This window comes from Ziziphus jujuba, chromosome 3 (genome assembly GCF_031755915.1).
Source record: "Ziziphus jujuba cultivar Dongzao chromosome 3, ASM3175591v1".
In the NCBI taxonomy this organism is placed as follows: Eukaryota; Viridiplantae; Streptophyta; class Magnoliopsida; order Rosales; family Rhamnaceae; genus Ziziphus; species Ziziphus jujuba.
The window spans coordinates 18,178,910-18,201,019 of record NC_083381.1 but is presented as its reverse complement, the minus strand read 5'-3'; the positions used below and the strand labels follow the sequence as shown (position 1 = coordinate 18,201,019).

The 22,110-nt window shown below is 34.0% G+C and overlaps 1 pseudogene; it reads right to left on the bottom strand.

Annotated features, from left to right (window-relative positions):
- Positions 1-22,110, bottom strand: part of LOC125423363 (beta-amyrin synthase 1-like) — a 71,886-nt pseudogene that overhangs the window by 26,277 nt on the left and 23,499 nt on the right.

Here is a 22,110-nt window from a genome sequence, read left to right as displayed (position 1 = left end):
AAATAAACAGATCCCTAACGTAGTTTCTGATTGTGATTGGTATTTTAACTGTGCGGCAACATCCTTTTTTACCCCTTTTTTGCTTTTTGTGTTGCTCGATTTTACCGTTCAGTAGCACCCATTACATAAGCAACAACTAAATTTTTTTTTCTTTTTGTTTTTTTAATTAGAAATTAATAAGTTATAATTTTTTTTATCTAGATTTTGATATTGTAATATGTTTTCATTATTTTCTCATAAAATTGATATTTTCATTATTAAAATTATATTGATTAAATTAAAAATATTATTTTTTAATTTTAATTTTATTCATCTATAATATTAACAATGTAATTTTAAAAATTAAATATAATATTAATATGTGTCAACAAATAAATATTTTGTAATCAAAATTTTGATTACCATCCTTAATCCGATATAAAACTTTTAAAGTAATCATTTTTATTAGATGTATAAGTGTTTTACTGAAACTTTTAAAAAGATTATAATATATTGATTAATTAACACTAATAAATAAAAAGTATTTTGCTTTTTAACTTGTGAATCAAATATTTTAATATCATTTTATTTGAAGATGCGAATACATATATACATAAATAACACTACTACACCTCAATACACGTGCAAAGCACGTGGGCTAAACCTAGTAATTTTATATAAATTGCTTATTTCAAATATTACTTAATGTTAGTTATAGAGTTTAGCAGATATCTTAATTAAGTTAAATTTAAGAGGAAAAAAATGTAAACACTAAATTTAAAACCATTTGCAATAAAAATTTGGTAAATGTGCAAAAATTTAAAACTACAAAGAACGTTTGTAAAATGATCAGTAAAAAATATTAATATAGATGTAAATTTTGGATAGGCCCAAAAAAAAAAATATATATATATATATATATACACACCATTGTTTTGCTTGAAAATATTTACCAATTTTGATGTTTAGAAAAGAAAACAAATCATTTCAATTTTATTATTACTTAGAGGGTGACTTAGAAAATTCAAGGTGGAAAGAACTGAAATGAAACAAACTTGATCATGCGGCTTTAGTGACACAGCAATTAATTGTGTTATTATTATTTTGGAATTATATCAAAAGCAAAATTTATATAGCAAGGGTTAAATTGAATTGGATCGATCATGGGGCTATATTTCACATTCCAAAATGACATTGACCCTTTATACAAATGAAAATTCTCACCATATTAGTTCTATGATGGTTTATGTTTAGGCAACTTTTTGAGTAATTTTTTCAAGTGTGTTTTTTCAAACATTTTGAGTAAATTGTATGGTATGAACCTGAACCCTGCATAGTTGGGTTCATTGATTATTATTGTTGAAGCATTAATTTAATTAAGATCGGACATATCTTAATGAGTTTACTTAATAATAGCATTAAGTAAGCAATTTATTAATTTCTTTATGGCGGTTGCTCAGATTAAAATCATGAAAAATTTAATATAAATTCCAGTAGCAATGCTTCCTAAGAGTAATAATGGAACCCAAGGTTCGTAAAGAAGTGGCAGATTGAAGAGACAAGAGAAGGAAGCTCCTTCAGAGTTACATTGAGAGATTGCTCAGCTGCCAAGGTGCAAAAACCAGAAATAAAAAAGCTATATAATTATTTATATATTACATTAACTTGTATGTTTTGGCTTCAAGTTCATAACCCATTAGTTTGATAATTGAGAATGAAGCATGTTAAAATGGATACTGTGATAATTGAGAGTGACATGGTTTCTTACGCTTTGATAGAATTGATTTCTACTCTCAAAATAAGAAGCTAGTTGTCGTAACCAAAAAGAAATCCGGTTTCAGGTACAAACCTCTATCGTACGAAACTTTAATTTGTAGGCATTGTTGTTTGTTTTTAAGGCTTCTCGCTTAGGTTCTTCCTTTTTAAAATATTCATTGCCTAAACAATATAAGAAAATTATCACCATATCAATTAAAAGCAGCTCGAAATTCAAAGGACCGTGAATTACAGTTGTGTTTTTCAAATTTTCATTACCTGAATAGCGTTTGAAAATAAGTAGCATATCAATTAAAAGAATTACAGTTCTCTCTTAAAAAAAGTTCATAAAATTAATAAACTTTGTTAAGAGAGAACTATTATCCTTTTAATAAACTATTAAAGTATTTAAAAATACAAATATAATTTTTTTTAAAAATAAAAATAATAATCTATTCATATTATAGATATTCAAAATAAAATAACGAACATAAATACCTAAAAAAAAAATTTATCAGGTAATTTTTATAAAAAAAATAATTTTTTTTTGAAAAAGTAAAAGCTTTATTAAAAAAATACATATTTTATCACCAACAAAAAAAAAAAAAAAAAAAAAAAAAACACGAACGATTGTTTGGTTGGATTAAGTGGTGAGTTTTGAGATTTTATTTTGGCTTTAAGTTTTTGTAGTTTACTATTTTTTTTTTCTTTCTTTATGTGCAACTTATTTCTTTTTAGTGTAATATATACAGATTGAATCAATTTTTATGAGTGAAAATATTTAAAAAAAAAAAAAAACACACTTACTCAAATAATTATATTATATTGCAGATCACCTCATTTTAGATTTGTCAAGTTGGTTATCTAAAATTGTTGACTCAACATTGTCAATAAATTATGTCCTAGATTGAATTTAGGACCTCCAAAATTTCCATCGGGTGGGCCTTGGTGAAATGTTACAAAATGTATCCGACTTATTAACCCGGAAAATTAATTTGACCAATTAAATAAATGTTAATATAATGATGTGTCAACAGTCATGGTTACCACTTCATCACAATAGCATTTTTTTTTTTTTGGGTGAAATCACTACACAATAACACTTGTCATAAAAAATTATAATAAAGAATTAAAATATCGAATCATATTATTTGTTTTTAACTTATATCAATTGGTTTTTATTATATGTAATAAATTTATGAAAGGATAATATAGAATTAAATAATTCTTAAACCACCTAATTTTGTTTTTCCCTCACCAGCTAGCCATCCATGTTAACTATTTTTCCACATTGCGGATAGGTTGAAATAATTCCTTTAAACGCAAATAATTATATAATGCACACCTATTAAGGTCTAGCTACTGATCGATCATGAAATATGCAAGCAAGTGATTAATTTGTATGTTTACAACATTTCATTTTGATAATAGCACAAATTTCACATTTGAAGTACTTGTATTATTTATGTGTACTTTCACGGACATTTTAGTTTGCCCAATGGCAAATAATCGTATTTTAAGACAATAATTTAAGTTTTTCTTTCTTTCTTTCTTTTTTTTTTTTTTTTTGGCACAGAAAAAACACCGAAAAAGAAAATTTTACATTATGATAATAATGAGTATGCCTAAGGCATGCGGAACCAAATTTTAGGAGCTACCAAAATTTGGACATTATATTAATCCAGAAGAATAATCTAACAAAAATAAAAGTTTAACCATTAATTTCATATTAGCTACGAGACTTTAGCTTAGCAGTCGATACATTCCTGATAATTAATACATATGTAACAAATACAAAAAGAAAAAACAAAAATACAATAATAATTTGGTAAATTAGGCCATAAATTAATTCGGCGCCACTATTTGTTGGTCCTTGTTTCAATCCCCAGCCTTACAACACAGGCCTTCTTTTCAAAAAGAACTGGATCACAGTTTGATTAACAAGAAGAAATTTACCCTATTTTTGAAAATGACATCCGTTTGATCTTTCATCTTTCCATAAAAAACAATGTCCACACCACTACTTTCACTCAAAAAAAGAAAAAAAAAAAAAAAGAAAAAAGAAAAGTCCAAATCAATACCACCTTCGCTGCATGATCTGCCACTTTCGCTACATGATCCAACCCCTGTAGCCATCCTCAGCCTAATCTAACGGCTGAATATAAAAGTTGTATGACTAATTTTATCATAAGCATAACCTACATTGAAAGATTATGTCATTTCATTTCAAGAGTGTTTTGTAATATAGTTAAGCACTTTTAAGAACCTAATTTTCTTTTTTTTATTAAAGAAAACTCTAATTTGGCTTTTCGGGAAAAGTTTTCTTATATAAGATTTAAAAAAAAAAAAAAGTTGGTATTGTTTTATTTTGCTTTTTAATAAACTAGTGTACGTTCCTTATTTTCTATTTTCTATCAAGGCTTTGAAAGTTCTCCAAACTAATCTAACAGTAGCTATTGGCTCACAGAAAAACGTGGTGACCTCAAAAACTATCGAAAACAATCTTACTAAAAGTGAACTTTACAGGTGGCTAAAGAAAAAGCACATCTTTAAGGACCTTATCTAGAAAGTCTTTAGCCTATTTCACATGGCTTCTCAAATATTATTTTTCTTTACAAAAATATAGAGTAATTTATGAAGTGTTTGAATATTTTTTTTTGAAATTTCAAACCTTTATCAAAGCTTTTAACCAAAGCTAATCAAGCGTTGCTTTTCAAAAGCTTTTCTAAAAATGCTAAACTTCGAAGAAACATAAGCAAAAATTATCGCAAAACCAAACAAAAACAAGGTCCAAATTAAGTCAAGTGTTGATTAATAATGTAGCATAAAAATCAAAGGTCTAAATAATGAACACTCCAATTCAATACTTTTATCTTCCATGCAGTCTCCGCGGTATTTCCATGATCTTTCCCATATCCGCAACTTACTGTACATATCTTTGGAACGTTGTGCCACCTCCATAAGCATATATATCAATAAGTCTCAAGAATATATATTGTCTCGCAATAATATATGTTGTACACATTATTTCTGTTCAACTCCAGTTATTATCAGTGTTGAAACAGCTCTATAGCAAAATCATTCTTTTTTAAGATAGTGTTTCCGACTTCGAATTCTCATGCATGCATCCAATATTTAGGATCTTCTCTATTTTGGTTGGTCTCACGATTATATTGTCAAATATCCCTTTAATTCTTTCACTATTTTTTATTGGTCCCACGACTATATTGTCAAATATCCTTTGATTCTTTCACTATTTTCTTTTTATAATCATTTTTCTAGTTTCTCTATATAGCAATGGCAATAAAAATTTTAGCCTTTTTGTCCCGCAAAAAATAAAAAGGAAGTTCTCACAAAAGTACAATTGAACAGTATTTAACATTTTACCCACAAAAATGTTAAAGACTGACTGGTTGGAAATCTGATGGTAAATTTATGATAAAATGTTCTGCCATGAAAGTTTAGCTATTATGAAAAAGCTTCCATGGCTACATATAGCCGAAATTTGATATAGTTATGAAGGAAAGTAATTTGTTACCTTGCAATCAAAATGTCAAAGTGAAAGTTGTTTAATTCCTTGCTTATATTGATCTATCAAAAAAAGGAAAAAAAGTGCCTTATTGATGAAAAAAATCTGTAGAATTGAGAAGAAAAAGTTACTACATGGTATACCATGGTAACAAATATGGGACTCATGTGGTAATATAAAAAAATTAACGGGAACTACCAAAATAGAGAAATATTAGAAACTAATGGGAACTACGGAAAACATAGCTTATACCTCTGCCATGTATAGTTTGCGTTTGCTTCTGTGATCCGAAAATTCTTCATAGTAGAATTTTTGAAGAAATTATTAATAGACTCCATCACAAGCAGTCATCTGGCTTTATTTATTTATAGGCAAATCCTGTATATTGCAAACATAGTAAATTTATGATAAAATGTTCTGCAATGAAATTGTTAGCTATAGTGAAAATTTGATTCAGTTATAAATGAAAGTTAATTTTCACCTTGCAACTTAAATATACAAAAGCTACTACGTAGCATAACATGGGGGAAAAAATACGGGGACGCATAGCCACAAACATGGTTAAACAAACCAACATTGCTGAACTTTAACGTTTCGTTAATGTTCAGGTGGCCTCCATAGAAGTCATTCAACAACTATCTTGTTTTATCAATCAGTACATCATTATTTTATTTTATTTTTTTCCTCGGAAAATGCTTGGGCCATTTTAAATAAAAACTTAGAAAAATCAGTCAAAAAATGGTGAGGATTTATTTTTCCGGAAACTGGTTCTGGCCCAAGCAAAGAGCTCTATAACTTGGTATGAGTAGAAACTTACTTTAATATGCATTAGTTGTTGACCATGAAGCAGGTAGATTTCAGGAAAAAATAAATAAATAAATAAATAAATACATTCTAATCTATAGAGTCTAAGTTGGCAGTGTTGATTTATGATGAAGCATAAAAAACAACACAAAGGTTTTATGCTTTGTAACTCCACAAATCTTGAGATGTTGAGGGCTGGCTGAGAAAGATAGCAGAGGATCAAGGCTGCCGAAAGAATAGGTGCAAAATTGGTAAGTGAAACTGAGAGCCAACAAATTATGAAATCTGCTATTGTCAACGTAAAAAATGTATTCTTCCACTCTTCCTTTGGACGCCAAGTTTGACATCCTTTAGGGGGGGTAATTGCTTTACTCAAATTGTTATGTATGCATAATCAAAAAAAGAAAAAAAAAATTTGTTATATACGGATACTTTTATTAATATATATGGCTTTCCATTTTCAAATATTTTAAAGAAATCTATCTTTCAATTTTTTTTCTTTTAAATCAGAAACCTGTTGGATGTGAAACAACATTTGACGTTCGGGAAAGCATTAAACGTTTGTTCTATTCCAAAAAAAAGCTGGTACAATGCGGTATAAGCTTCAGCTGCAAACTACAAAAAAGGAGGTATGTCAATGACAGAGAAAATTTATATGAAATGAAGAGCATATACTTGATGCTCTAGCTTCAGCCGATAATCAGATATCAGAAGATGATCATGTTCTTCACATTCTAAGTGGGCTCTGCTCAGATTATTGTGCATTCATTAATTTCTTTTATAACGAGGTCAGAACCTCTAAAGCTACACGATGTATGAGCATTCTTGTTGTAATATCCAGAACTAGTCTCAAACATGAATACCTCATAGCTTAAATTATTCATGGATATAGTGTGTATGTATCAAGCATATTAGGAAGCTAATCTATTGATTAAACAAGGAAAAAAATGATTCAAACTTTATTGTTATTATCATATCAAAAGTTGAAGCGATGGAATAATATTGCATTTTCATTGATACAATTTCCTATGCCCTTGTTGAATGTGTGCCACTTTTTAAAGAGACATTCCTCTATTACAGCTGAATTAGGAAATTTTTTGGGAGAACAATTAGGAACTTACCACCAATGTCATTTGATTCTGAACCTCTTGTAAGCCACGGAATTTATGCAAGTGTTAAGTCTCAAGTGAGTGGAGGAAAGGTACAAAAACAAAGAGTTCCTCTACCACCAATGATAAACCAACTTTACAAACACAATATAACAGTAAAAAAGAAGCTTGTTGAAGCTTATAATCAATATTTATGATTTTTTTTTTAAAAAATTATATGGTATTGCTAGTATCATATACACAGCGGAAGCCTGATCGAAACTGAATAAAGCATGTGATAAATAATGTCACTATCCATTTAATTTACTAACCTTTATGCACAGGACATTCCAAACTATTCTCTAGTGACAAATCTGCGTGTGGGAGCACCTGATCACAAAAGAAACAAGAAATTTAATCTGAATAACACTCTGAAACAGTTTATATTTTTCTCTCAAGGTATTTTTAATTCTCTGTGGAAATTCACAATCGCTCGAAAATAATACGTAAAAAACCTATATTTGGAGGCTAGTAAGCAGTATATTTATAGACTGCTAACCCTAATCCTCCTAGGGTTTCATAACACCTTGGGCCCAATTAATGGGCTCCTTTTTGTAACTTAATAATCAATTAAATGGGTTCTGTCATTTAATGAGCTAGTTTGGGGATCCCACGGTCCATTATTAATCAAGGCTTCTGATCATGGATTAGCTTGCTCCAAGAGCATAAATCCAACAATATCCCACTTGTTCTGAGCAAGCTTGGGACTTTGATCTCATCCAGTGCTACTCTACTAAAAGCCCAAATGTGAAATATCAATAATTAATCGATGATAATATCTGTTAATCAATTAATTATTTATTCTCTTGATTTATCAGTTTCTCTAATGGATTCAATGCACTGGCCAGTGACTTTCAATATTCGAGTACCGAAACATGTCAGGAGGATATTTCATACAAATTCCATTTTGTATATTTCATAAATACTTAGTAATCAAGGAACCATAATTCCCAAATAATCAAGATATTGGCCATTCAAAATAGACCTCACTTATTGATAACTCAAAGAATCATAGTCACTTAATTACCTATTTATAATATACTCAGAATTAAAAAAAAATAACATATCCAGTATTGCCTGATATTTAATTCCTTCTACAAAAATTTATCCTTAATTAAATCTCTTCCGATCCTCTCAGAATGACCATAATTCATTCCAATATTTTATAATAATCAAGACAGATTATTTCATAAAATATTACAGTCTAAATAAAGTGCCCAGCTTTATTTAACAACTGTGAGACAATTCATTAATTATGAGAACCTATGATCATGTCTTCTATGAATGTATCCATATGATCATATACTACATAATTAATCTAGACCTCATACGTAAAACAAAATGTGCATAAGAATTTTAAAAAAAAAAATTCATACTATTAAATCAGAAAATGATATTACAATTAGTCTTGCTCCTAGAGCATAAATGTAACCAATTCCCACTTACTCTAAAGTAAGCCTGGGATCCTTTTAAGACCCATACAATTTACATGCCTTTCAAACACTCGTTCAGGATGAGTCTTAGTAAAAGGGTCTGCTAGGTTTTCCTCAGATGCTATTTTAGTAACCATTGTATCTCCTCTATAAATGAAATCACGGATCAAGTGGTACTTTCTTAATATGTGTTTCTGTTTTTTGTGAGACCTTGGTTCTTTGGACTGTGCTACGGCCCCACTGTTATCATAGTAAAGGGTGATGGGCTGATCTGCACTTGGTATCACATGAAGATCCAAAAGGAATTTCTCGAGCCATACCGCTTCCTTTGCAGCTTCAGATGCAACCACATATTCAGCTTCAGTTGTGGAGTCAGCAACACAAGTTTGTTTAATACTCCTCTAACAAATGGCTCCCCCATTTAGGATAAACACATATCCTGATGTTGATTTACTAGAATCAATATCCCCTTGAAAATCAGAGTCCATATAACCAAGTGTTTCAAGACTCCCACTGGAATATACCAACATATAATCTCTCGTTCTGCTTAAATACTTGAGTATATGCTTCACTGCAGTCCAGTATTCTACTCCAGGATCTGATTGGTATCAGCTTACTACTCCCACTGCATAGCAAATATCTGGCCTGGTACATAGCATGGCATACATAAGACTACCAATAGCCAAAGCATAAGGTTTCTTACTCATGAGTTCTTTCTCTTCGGGAGTTTTTGGTGATTGCTCCTTAGAAAGATGAATTCCATATCTAAAGGATAGAAGGCCCCTTTTGGAATTTTCCATGCCAAACCTAGTCACTATTTTGTCAATGTAGGAAGCTTGGGATAGAGCTAACATCTTATTCTTCTGATCGCACAAAAGTTTGATTCCTAGAATATAGTTAGCTTCACCTAAGTTCTTCATATCAAACTGCTCTTTCAGGTAACCCTTTAGGTTTGACAACACTTTCACACTGTTTCCAATTAACAGAATATCATCTACGTAAAGAACCAGGAAGATTACCACTATACCTTGAATCTTTTTATACACACATGGTTCATCTGGGCTTTTTTCAAAACCGTATGATTTGATAATTTGATCAAATCTGATGTTCCATGATCTGGATGCTTGCTTAAGTCCATAAATTGACCTATGCAACTTGCAAACCATGTGTTCTTGACCTTTTGTTATGAACCCTTCTGGTTGTTGTATGTAGATGTCCTCTTCCAGCTCCCCATTTAGAAAAGCTGTTTAGACATCCGTTTGCCAGATCTCATAATCAAGAGCTGCTACTATAGCTTAGAGAATCCGGACAGATTTAAGCATGGCTACTGGCGAAAAGGTTTCATCATAATCTATGCCCTCTTTCTGGGTATAACATTTTGCCACCAATCTAGCTTTGAAGGTTTCAACTTTCCTATCTGGTCCTCTCTTTCTCTTGTAGATCCACTAACACCCAATTGGTTTTATCCCTTTAGGTGCTTCTATAAGAGACCAGACTGAGTTAAAATCCATATATTCCATCTTATGGTCCATGGCCTTTCTCCACTCTTGCACATTAACATCCTCCAATGCCTCTTTGTATGTGGTAGGTTCATCATCTGAATTATCCAAAACGACTTGATAAGTCTCTCCTAACAAGGCATACCTTACAAGTTTATGTATCATTCTCCCACTACGAGTTTGATGCACTGGTTGTTATACATGTACAGGAGGATCCATGTTTTATGGTTCAGGTGGATTACCAATCTCTTCATTATGTTCTTGTTCTTGAGTTTCTTAAATTTGGTCCCGAGCTGTTTCCTATGTTTGTTCACCTTCGGATACAGTTTGTACATTTTCCCCTCTTTAAACATCAACAAGAAACAGGGGTGGAAACTAGGAATTTCTGGTGGATCTCGAACTGAATCAAGCTCTTTGAGAACCACTTTACTCTTAGGTTTAAAATTGTTCATATAATCCTTTTCTAAAAAAGTAGCATAAGTACTTGGTATCACCTTCTTTTCCTTTAGATTATAAAATATTCCACCTCCCATTCCCTTGGGGTAGCCAATAAACATACATAATTGTCAGAACCCGTCCAGAATTCCTTCCCTGGAACCCTAGATAAGCCCTGATCCCAGGGAAATACCACCGAACCTCCCAACGGAAAATCCGGCAGCACCTCCCCTAAAGGTAGGACTAGCCAAAAATTTACCTGCACTGAAAACACACTTCAAAGAAAATTCATCCCCTTATTCCTCCCACATTACTACAATTTGTTTCCACAAATTTCAGCACTTCTCAACAACAGGAGCAACTCAATGCATAAAGAACAACTACACGTCCAATACAGTATACAGAGCATTATGCAACAATGTGGAATTTATAAAATGACAGATAAAGAAGCAATACAAGTTCGAGAGGAAAAAGGGAAGAAAACTTCTTGAACCTTCGGCAACGAACTGAGACGTTGGGCTCGCCCCGGACAATCAACGTCTCCAACCTGGACCTAGGGGAACGAAATTTAAAAGTGTGAGATGCTAATCATCTCAGTGAGTGACCCTATCTACTATACAATAATAATACCACGGTAATAAGTAGATAAATAATAATTAATTGAAAATAATAATTTCTCTCAAAACCCTTACAATTCTCTCAGTTAGAAAAGTTCCCCTTTTAAAACATTTTCACAAAACCCGATATTCGTACTTCCCGAAAACCAAGGGACCAAATAATTTAATAAACAACAAATAAATAATTAATACCCCAAATATAAATAAACTGCAATAAATTATAATAAATAATTTTAGAACATCTTTGGGGTTTAATACATTATTTGCAATTTACACCTGACGCACCACACCATATACCGATGATGCCCTCCGATACCCAGCGTCCCGAGCACCGACTGGCGGGGGGGTTAAAGAGAGAAACTTGCAACGGCACTTCGGCGTCCCGACAGTACCGCTGCTGAAACCATCAACCCGACCAAGGAGGGGGGCGGCTGTGCGCAATAACAAACTTGCCTGCCCACGGTCCAATGGCAACACACGGGTGAAGTAATAATGGCGCGCTAAACCACATAATACCTGCGCGCTACCACGTGTCCATACACCATACACCAGAACACCAATACTGTATGAGTGCGTCTAAAAATAAACATTATTAACCAACCGTACCGTTTTCCAAAATTACCGTGGGAAATACATTAAATTCTCACACTTACCATCCCACATATTTTTATTTAATAACTGGTCCGAAACATTGATAACCAACAAACCACAATTTTTTCGAAATACCAGATGCAACCATAAAAATACTGCGGGCATAAAATTATAAAATTTAAACAAATATTTTCGTAAAATATTTAACCCAATTATGCCCAACAAATTAATACTGAAAACCACATACAAATACTACCGAAATACACTTTGCTCATGCATAATAAATTAAACCACAATAAAACCATAATTAAATCACACCACACGAGCATAATTTAAATACCAATTAAACATAATTAATTGCCCAAAATAATTTTTGAAGGTGGGTCACTCACCTGGAGCACGCAATTAACCTACGATCCACCATGGGATCAATTCCACGACTCACCGGTGCTCCTAGAACAAAATTCATAGATAGTCAAATAAATTAATATTTTAATCGGGTAAATAATACCCGGTACCCGGGGGGGTCAAACACAAACTTTAACCAAAATGGTCGAATAATATACCGAATCGAAGCTTGAGTGACGAGGATTACCAATCCGGTCTCCATCGATCCCAATTCCGCCGGAGGTGGCCGGAATTTGGTCGGAAAGCTTCGGCCGGTTTTCAATTCCTCGTATCTCGCACACCGCTTTGAATTTTTGAGATTGGAGGCCATTTTTGAACTCAGGGGACCCAAAATAGGGGGAGAGGAGGCTTAATTCGGACTGGGCTGGCCGGAAAACACAAGAAAAGAGGAGAGAGAAATTTTGCCGGCCGGCGGCTTCTCCAGCCCGATCGGCGCGCATCCGGCAGCCGGTGACCGTGAAAATTGGTGGCTGAGCTCCCCTCCTCCCTCCGCTCGTCACTGGCCGGCGCGTGAGGACTATGGGTGGCCGGAATTTAAAAACACGGGAGAGAGAGAGACGACGGGAGGGAGAAAAAAAAACTGCGTTTTGATGGCTCGGGGAAGAAGAAGAAGGGAAGGAAAAAGAAAAGAAAAAAAAGAAAAAAAGAAAGAAAAAGGTGTTTTCCCACGTGGGGAAAAGAAAAGAAAAAGAAAAAGAAAAAGAAAAGAAAAAGGAAAAGAAAAAGAAAAAGGAAAAAGGAAAAAACATAAAAAATAAAAAATATTATTATTTAAAATAATAATAAAAATAATTTGATATTACACATGGTTGACATGTGGCTTCTCAACATGGTGACACATGGTCACCTTCATTAAGTCACACGTGGCACATCGTTACGCGTTTAAAAAATAATAATAAAATAATACAGTATTTGAAAAACTCTACAGGTCCATAAATTTCAAACCACATGTCCAAATCGGACGTGCCGCTAGTCTATGGACTCATAGCGACGATCACTTCACAACCATGCATGAGTCAACGCTCAACCTTGCATGAATAAAAAGTCAACTCCGGCACCCCTTGGACAGTTTGGACCTCAACTTGTTTTGCTCATAACTTTCAAACCGTAGCTCCGTTTTCAACGTGCTACCAGTCTATGAACTCGTGCCAACGTGTACTCCGTAACGGTACCTCAATCAATCTAGAATTCCAACCGGGTCAAAAAGTCAACTTTTGACCCCTTCGGTCAACGGTCAACAGTCAACCTCGGTCAACGTGCAAAAATTCCGACATGGTTCGGGACGCGGTGTTATATACATGTGCAAAATAATATTTGTACGTGGTTTTTAGTATTAATGTTTCGGGCATAATTGGGTTAAATATTTTACGAAAATATTTATTTAAATTTTATAAATTATGCCCGCGGTATTTTTATGGTTGCATCTCGTATTTCGAGAAAATTGTATCTTGTTGTTATCAATGGTTCGTACCAGTTTATTAAATAAAAATATATGGGATGGTAAGTGTGAGAATTTAATGTATTTCCCACGGTAATTTTGAAAAACGGTACGGTTGGTTAATAATGTTTATTTTTAGACGCACTCATACAGTATTGGTGTTCTGGTGTATGGACACGTGGTAGCGCGCAGGTATTATGTGGTTTAGCGCGCGGTTATTATTTCTCCCGTTGTTGCCATTTGACCGTGAGCAGGCAAGTTTGTTATTGGCCACAGCCGCCCCCCTCCTTGGCCAGGAGATGGTTTCAGCAGCGGTACTGTCGGGACGCCGAAATGCCGTTTGCAGGTTTCTCTCTTTAACCCCCCCACCAATCGGTGCTTGGGACGCTGGGTATCGGAGGGCATCACCGGTATATGGTGTGGTGCTTAAGGTGTAATTTGCAAATAATGTATTAAACCCCAAAGGTGTTCAAAAATTATTTACTATAATTTATTATAGTTTATTTATATTTGGGGTATTTATTTATTTATTTGTTGTTTGTTAAATTATTTGATCCCTTGGTTTTCGGGAAGTACGCATATCGGGTTTTGTGAAAATGTTTTAAAAGGGGAACTTTTCCAACTGAGAGAATTGTAAGGGTTTTGAGAGAAATTATTATTTCCAATTAATTATTATTTATCTACTTATTACCGTGGTATTATATTGTATAGTAGATAGGGTCACTCACTGAGATGATTAGTATCTCACACTCTTAAATTCTGTTCCCCTAGGTCTAGGTTGGAGACGTTGATTGTCCGGGGCGAGCCCAACGTCGCAGTTCGTTGCCGAAGGTTCAAGAAGTATTTCTTCCCTCTTTCCTCTCCATCCTGTATTGCTTTTTATCTGTCATTGTATAAATTCCACATTTATCTGTATAATGCTCAGTATACTGTATTGGACGTGTAGTTGTTTATTATGCACTGGGTTGCTGCTATGGTTATTTTGAAGTGTTGTAAATTTGTGGAACCATTTGTAGTATTGTGGAAGGAATAAGGGGATGTTTATAGAAGTGTGTTTTCAGTGCAGGTAAATTTGTGGTTAGTCCATCCCTTAGGGGAGGCTCTGCCGGATTTTCTGTTGGAGGGTCCGGTAGGGTTTCTTTGGGATCAGGGCTTGTCTAGGGTTCCGGGGAGGAATTCTGGACGGGTCCTGACATGTATATATCAAATGATGCAATTATATGGCACCACCTATTCTAAACGGCATGTTAACCACATATCACTTGTTTTATCCATATAATTTAAACAATTATAAACATAGAATAATTAATAGGCCCTAATCCATAGTTTTCTAGAAAAGAAAATTACAAGCCCAATAGGGCTAAGAAGCCCAAATTGATATCTGGCCTGTTCTTCTTCTTTTCTTCTGATCTTGCAAGTCTATGGGATGTGGGCCAAGTTAGAATTGATTTCTAGGATTTTTAGCCCAAAAAACATAAAACCCTAACATGTCCTCTATTGATCCCGAGCACCAAAACCGCCGCTAGCCGCCACACAAACCTCGAATCATCATGAAATTTTATAGGGAAGTAGATAGCCACCGAAAGAACCATTCAACCAAAACTCATCAAATTCCCACCACGTACGTGCCTCCACGCTCCAGATGAATTAAGGCCCATGAATCCCACTCTCAGACACTTTGCGTGGTGCGTGTGGGCGCGTGAGGATGTTTCCGGCGATCATTCTCCTCCCATCGATCCTCCCTCATGTCATTTAACTTCCTATGGAGTTGTTTTGTAAAGGAACAGCTCTAATCCGCATGAAAAATGACAAACAGCAACTTGTATACAATTTTTCCCGAGTACTTTTACATATTTTTCCAATAAATTTGAATTTACATATAAAAATTCAAATAAAAATTGCAAAAAAAAAAAATAAATCAATAAATCAAGGAGGAAACCCTAATCCTACAATTAGCCTCCTTGTTACATGTGAAGTCTCACATCGATTGGAAAGGAAACGAAGCATGCCTTATAAGAGGGTGTGGATACCTTTCCCTTGAGAAATGTTTTGACAAAACCATGCGGGCTAAGCCCAAAGCGGACAATATTTTATGCGGGTGGTCTAGGCTGTTATAGATGGTATCAGAGCCAGTACCCGGATCGGTGTGCCAGCGAGGATGTTAGGCCCTAAGGGGGGTGGATTGTGAAGTCCCACATCGGTTGGAAAGGGGAACGAAGCATGCCTTATAAAAGGGTGTGGATACCTTTCCCTTGAGACGCATTTTGACAAAATCGTGCGGGCTGGGCCCAAAGCGGACAATATCTCATGCGGGTGGTCTGGGCTGTTACATTACGTCCAAAAAAAAAAACAAAAATACAAGCAAAAATCTACCATGGATTAAGGCCAAAACCAAATCATTCATTCATAATACAAAAATTATAAATAACATGAATAATAGAATGCTAGGTGCCATATATCTAATATACATCATATTATACATGAAAATAAAATTGTAAAAAAAAAATAGATTCGATTTATCACAGACCGATTCAATCACAACTCTGATACCAATTGCTAGTATCATACAGTGGAAGCCTGATCGAGACTGAATAAATCATATAATAAATAATGTCACTATCCATTTAATTTACTAACCTTTTTATGCAGGACCTTCCTAACTATTTCTAGTGATAGATCTGCATCTGGCGCACCTGATCACAAAAGAAACAAGAATGTTAATCTGAAAAACACTCTGAAACTCAGTTTCTGTTTTTCTCTCAAGATGTTTTTAATTCTCTGCGGACATTCACAATCGTTAGAAAATAATACGTAAAAAGCCTATCTGGAGGCTAGTAAGCAGTATATGTATAGACTGCTAACCCTAATCCTCCTAGGATTTCATAATACCTTGGGCCCAATTAATGGGCTCCTTCTTGTAACTTAATAATCAATTAAAGGGGTTTTGTCATTTAATGAGCTAGTTTGAGGATCCCACGGTCCATTATTAATCAAGGCTCCTGATAATGGATTAGCTTGCTCCAAGAGCATAAATCCAACAGGTATGCCATATAATTTTTGCCTCTCGATACTTTAATGTTGATGCAAATTATAATCCTCAATTACAGGGATAAGCTGTGTCCCAGCTACATTGGAGGAAAACGTTTATGCAAGATAACTCAGTCAAGAGATCCCTTTAAATTTTTATCATGGTTGAAAAGCTATTTGTCACCATTCTAAGAAATAGGAAAATGGATTTAGATGCTAGAAAACTAATTGCAAGTCATATGACTCATATCCTTGACTTAACTTGAAAAGACAATACATTAGGAAACTAATAGGAACTACTAAAAACAGAGCTTATTCCTTTGCCATATTAGTTGGGTTTGTTTTGCATAAGAAAGTTCTTCATAAAATAATTTTTTAAGAGATTACAATTAAAACTGTATATAGAACGTTGTTATTAAAACTAATTATGTGCGTGAAAAGCTATTAGCTGTTGTCCAAAAGTGTTTTTAGCGACAACAATTCATAGTGATGCGTTCATTTTTATGCAGTGAATTTCAATCAAATTTAAATCAAAATTATACAAATAATAATGATAATGATAGTAATAATAATAATAATAATAATAATAATAATAAAATAGGCGTACACAGAGTAAGAATATTTTGTACCCGTTATTCCAATTAATCATGCATATCCATATTATTTATAAGGTTTTGGAAAAATAGCCACCCCATAAATCGTTTTTTGAAGAATACTAAATTTTAAAAAAAAATAAAAATAGCCAACTTGGGACAAAAATACCCTTAACCAAATTGAAAATTATGCAATATGTTTTTTCTTATCCTTACCTTTTTCCTCTAAACACCCATTCATGTTTTGTACAAGACATTCTCTAATAGATCGTAAACACTCCTTGCATCTCATCTACTTTCACTCTCTTTTTCTTGTATTTTCTCATTTCTAAAACTAAATTCAGGTAAAAATTTTCTCTTTTTTCTTATTAGATGAAACTGAGAAAATATGGGTATGTATTTTTTTTTCTTTTTTCTATTATTTTTAGTTAGTTTTGTATTTTTTAAGATTTATTTAATATGGGTGTTAATAAATTAGTTTATGAGCTATTATATGTGAGTTTAAAGATACTTAGGTGACATATGGTTTGAAAATAGGGGAAAAATTGTGTAAAACTGGAAAATCGTGAAAAACAGTAAAAACGGAGGAAAATTGGCGAAAAAGATGAACTTCTACCACTTTCCTCCAGTTTGTCAGTTTTCTCAAGTTTTCGCCTAGTTTTCCGCCAGTTTTCCACTAATTTTTCGCCAGTAGAAAAATGCTATATTTGGCTCAAAAAAAAAAACAAAATCGACTTTTTTAATACAGTTAATATGTTTGTTTAGTATTATTCAAATTTTTATATATTTATTGATTTTTTTTAACGTTATTCATTGGAGATGGAGAGAACGAGCAAGCATATATATGGTTTTTCCAAAATCTTAAGGATGCCATTGGATATTTTCTGGATTTGGTGTTTATGAGTGATAGACACCTCGCTATTGAAAATGCATTATGCAAAGTTTTTCCCAATACATACCATGTGCTATGCACATATCATATAAGCAGAAATATTAAAGCAAATGGACATGCGAAAGATGAAACAATAATACAATGTTTCATGCTCACAATTAAGGCAAAAAATAGTAGGGCTGCTCAGTACATTCGATCATGTGACCCTACAAGGTGGGCACGTTCTCTTTCTCCATCCCAAGGTGAAGATGTTATTGGATGTAGATGTAGCCGATGTGGTGGTGTTGGACATTATAGGCAGGGATGTACGAATCCATTGTCTTATGCTTCGAATTAGAAAGTTTTAATTTAGTGTTATGGTTTAATATCTTTTGATAATTATTTCATGTCTTGGATATTATATTTTCTACTCAACGTAATGATTTATCAACATTTTTTTTTTAAGAATTTAATCCCATATGAAAAGAGGCTTTCTGGAGTTAATTTTAAATCTTTATTTACATATCATTTTATCAAATGTCCAAATGATTTTGATAAGAAAAACAAATATATATCATTTTCTCTTGTCTTTTAAATGGTTATTGATTTTAAAAGTCAATACATTTTTTGTTAAATCCATATTCATCTTATATAATATTTATCTCAACTCTCAATTTTTTTACCCCAATATTAATTTAAATAATCTATTAAAAATTGATTTTCCAAGTGGAGGAAATTAGTTTCCAATAGAAGTAAATATTTTTCCACAATTTCCGTTTAGAGGAAATTTTTTCCAACAAGAGGAAAATGATTTCCGCTTGGAGGAAAAATTGCGGAAAATTTTTCCGGCAAGCAGAAAATTATTCAGAAGCTTCAATTGACATCCATATAAGGGATTTTCGACTGGAGAAAAAAATTTCCGACAAGTGGAAAAATTTACAGAAGCTGCAATTGAGGTATATGTGTAACATCCTAAAGTACATCAGAATTTTTGCTCGTTGACCGAGGTTGACTATTGATCGAGGGTTAAAATTTTGACTTTTTGTTCTGGATGGAATTTGGCATTGGTTGAGGCACTGTTGCGGAGTACACATTGACCCGAGTCCGTAGATTAGTAGTACGTAGAAAACAGAGCTACAGTTTGAAAGTTATGAGCAAAACAAGTTGAGACCCAAACTATCCAAGGTTGCCCAAATTGACATTTTATTTTTGTAAAATTGAGCTTTGACTCATGCATGATTGTGAAGTACTCGTCGATATGAGTTCATAGACTAGCGGCATGCCTGATTTGGACATGTGGTTTGAAAGTTATAGACCTGCAAAGTTTTCTGAATACTGTAATATTTTAATATATTTTGACTTGAGTGAACAGTGTGTGCCACATGTCATGTTTTCAGCCAATCCCATGAATGAACAGTGTCACCCATGGATGGCTTTTATTTTGGCCAAAACATATGTGGGCTGGGGGGGAAGAGAGAGAAAGAAGGGAGGAGAGAGAGAGAGGGAAAGAAGCCACACCACCGGCCACCACCGTTGACCGTTGTCCGGTCATTTCTAAGCCACATGCACCACTCCAGCTTGAAGCCCACCTGAAAACCGGCCGGCCAGCCAAAAATCACGGCCAGATCGCCCGCGACGCAGCCGAATCGGGGTATTTTCCGATGAGTGGTCGATTTACTTCTCTAGCTGATATGCCCCAAACCAGACCTCTGTTTGCCTCACTGCCGATCCCGTTGAGTTAGCCATCACCAGATCTACCACTTCACCAATTTTCACGGCCAATGGCCGTCGGATGCGCTACTAGAGGTGGTGGAATCCGGGGACCACGATGGCTCATCGGAAAACCCAATTCTGGTGAGTTTCCGATCATCCCACCTATCCTTCCCCACTAATTTGACCACCTTAAACCCAAATTTGAGGTCGGTTTCCTCCAATTCGCTACGAGTTGAGAGAATCGAGGACTTGAATTCTGAGAGCTTTCCGAAAGGATTTCGGCCACCACGGGTCCGATCTCCGGGAGGTAAGCCTCAATCTGTAATCCTTATTCCATAAGCTTCATTTTTGTATATTACGCACAAATTTTGGTTAACGTTTGTGTTAAATACTCCGGATAACCGTGTATAATTTATCCGATTAAAATATTAATTAAATCAGTTTGTGTATTTTCAATGTTCTAGGAACACGTGTGAATTGTAGAATTGATCCTATAGAGGATCTTGGTTTAATTGCATGCTCGAGGTGAGTGATCCACCTTCAAACTTATTTGGGATGTTAAAATATATATATATTTTGTGTTAATTGGTTATTTGAAGAATATGTTTTATGTGTTGAATATTCAGTAAATTTATATTTGGCATTTTGATGCCAAATTTGAATGAATTATAATTATTTGTGCATCAAGAAATATTTTGATTTCAAGAATTTTATGGATATGGGATTTTGTTAATAATTGTTAAATTTTATTGTTGGAATATTGTGTAATTAGAAATGCTTTCATGTGAATTTTTGTCAGGACCCGTCCAGAATTCCTTCCCCGGAACCCTAGACAGCCCTGATCCCAGGGAAACCCTACCGAACCTTCCAACGGAAAATCCGGCAGAGCCTCCCCTAAGGGATTTACTTACCATAAAATTCCCTGCACTGAAAACACACTTCTAAAATTATCCCCTTATTCCTCCCACAGTACTACAAATCGATTCCACAAATTGCAGCACTTAAAAAAAATAAATACAGTAATCCAGTGCAAAATAAATACAACAAGAGTGAAAGAAATATTACAACTGCAATAAAAGAATAACAGGGTACTGCCGAACTAAAACAGCAAGGAAGATCAAGTCCGCTCCGAGTGAACACCGACAACCTGGTACCTAGAGGAACAGAATTTAAGAGTGTGAGATGCTAATCATCTCAGTGAGCGACCCTACTACTATACCATATAATATCACAGTAATAAGTATAAATAATAATTATTTAGAAATAATAATTTCTCTCAACACCCTTACAATTCTCTCAGTTGGAAAGGTTCCCCTTTTAAAACATTTTCACAAAACCCTTTATTCATATTCCCCGAAAACCAAGACATCAAATAAATATCCGAACAGTAAAAGTAATTTTATTTTTCCAATACAGTTTCCAAACATTTTATTTTTAAAACACAGTTCCAAAAATCAGTTGATGCACCCACTATATACCAGTGGCGCCAACAGTACCCAGCGTCCCAAGGTACCGCCAGACAGGAGGTTATAGAAAGAAACCGGCATACGGTCGCGTGGCGTCCCACTGCGCCGCTGCTAACCTGGTGTCCCGGCCAAAGGGGGGTGGCCGCCCTCTCCGATGGCATCCATAGGACACCCTCATAATATCAACCGCGCGCTACTCACACCCACCTGCGCGCTAATCACATCACCTGCGCGCTAATCACACCCACCTGCGCGCTAATCACAACCGTGTGCACACTAACCATATCACATATACCATATCACATAATCAGAACACCAGTACGTGCACGGTGCATCTAAAAATTATAAAATCCATAAATTTAAATCATAAAACAATTTTCACATTTTTCATAAGCATAGCGGGCATAATCCATCCGCTTGAACCGGGAAATTCTCCACAATTTCCTTATAATCTATACCATAAATTCCATGATTTTCAAATCCACCAACTCCCAAATCCATCAATTCAAATATCCACATTTTTTCCAAGCATAAATAATTTCTCGAAATATCATAATCAAATCCCATAATATTTTATGGGCATATTTCATAAAAATTGAAATCACCAACATAACCAAATATTTTCTTTGAAATATTTGAAAATCAAATCATGCCCAATTTACCATTAAAACCACACCAATTTCAAAATCCTCAAAACCATAAAATAATTCCACATGGCACAAATTTGTAGAATTCGCATTTTCTTAAATCCAATAAATTCATAAATAATTCTACAATAAATCCAATAAATATTTGGCACATAGA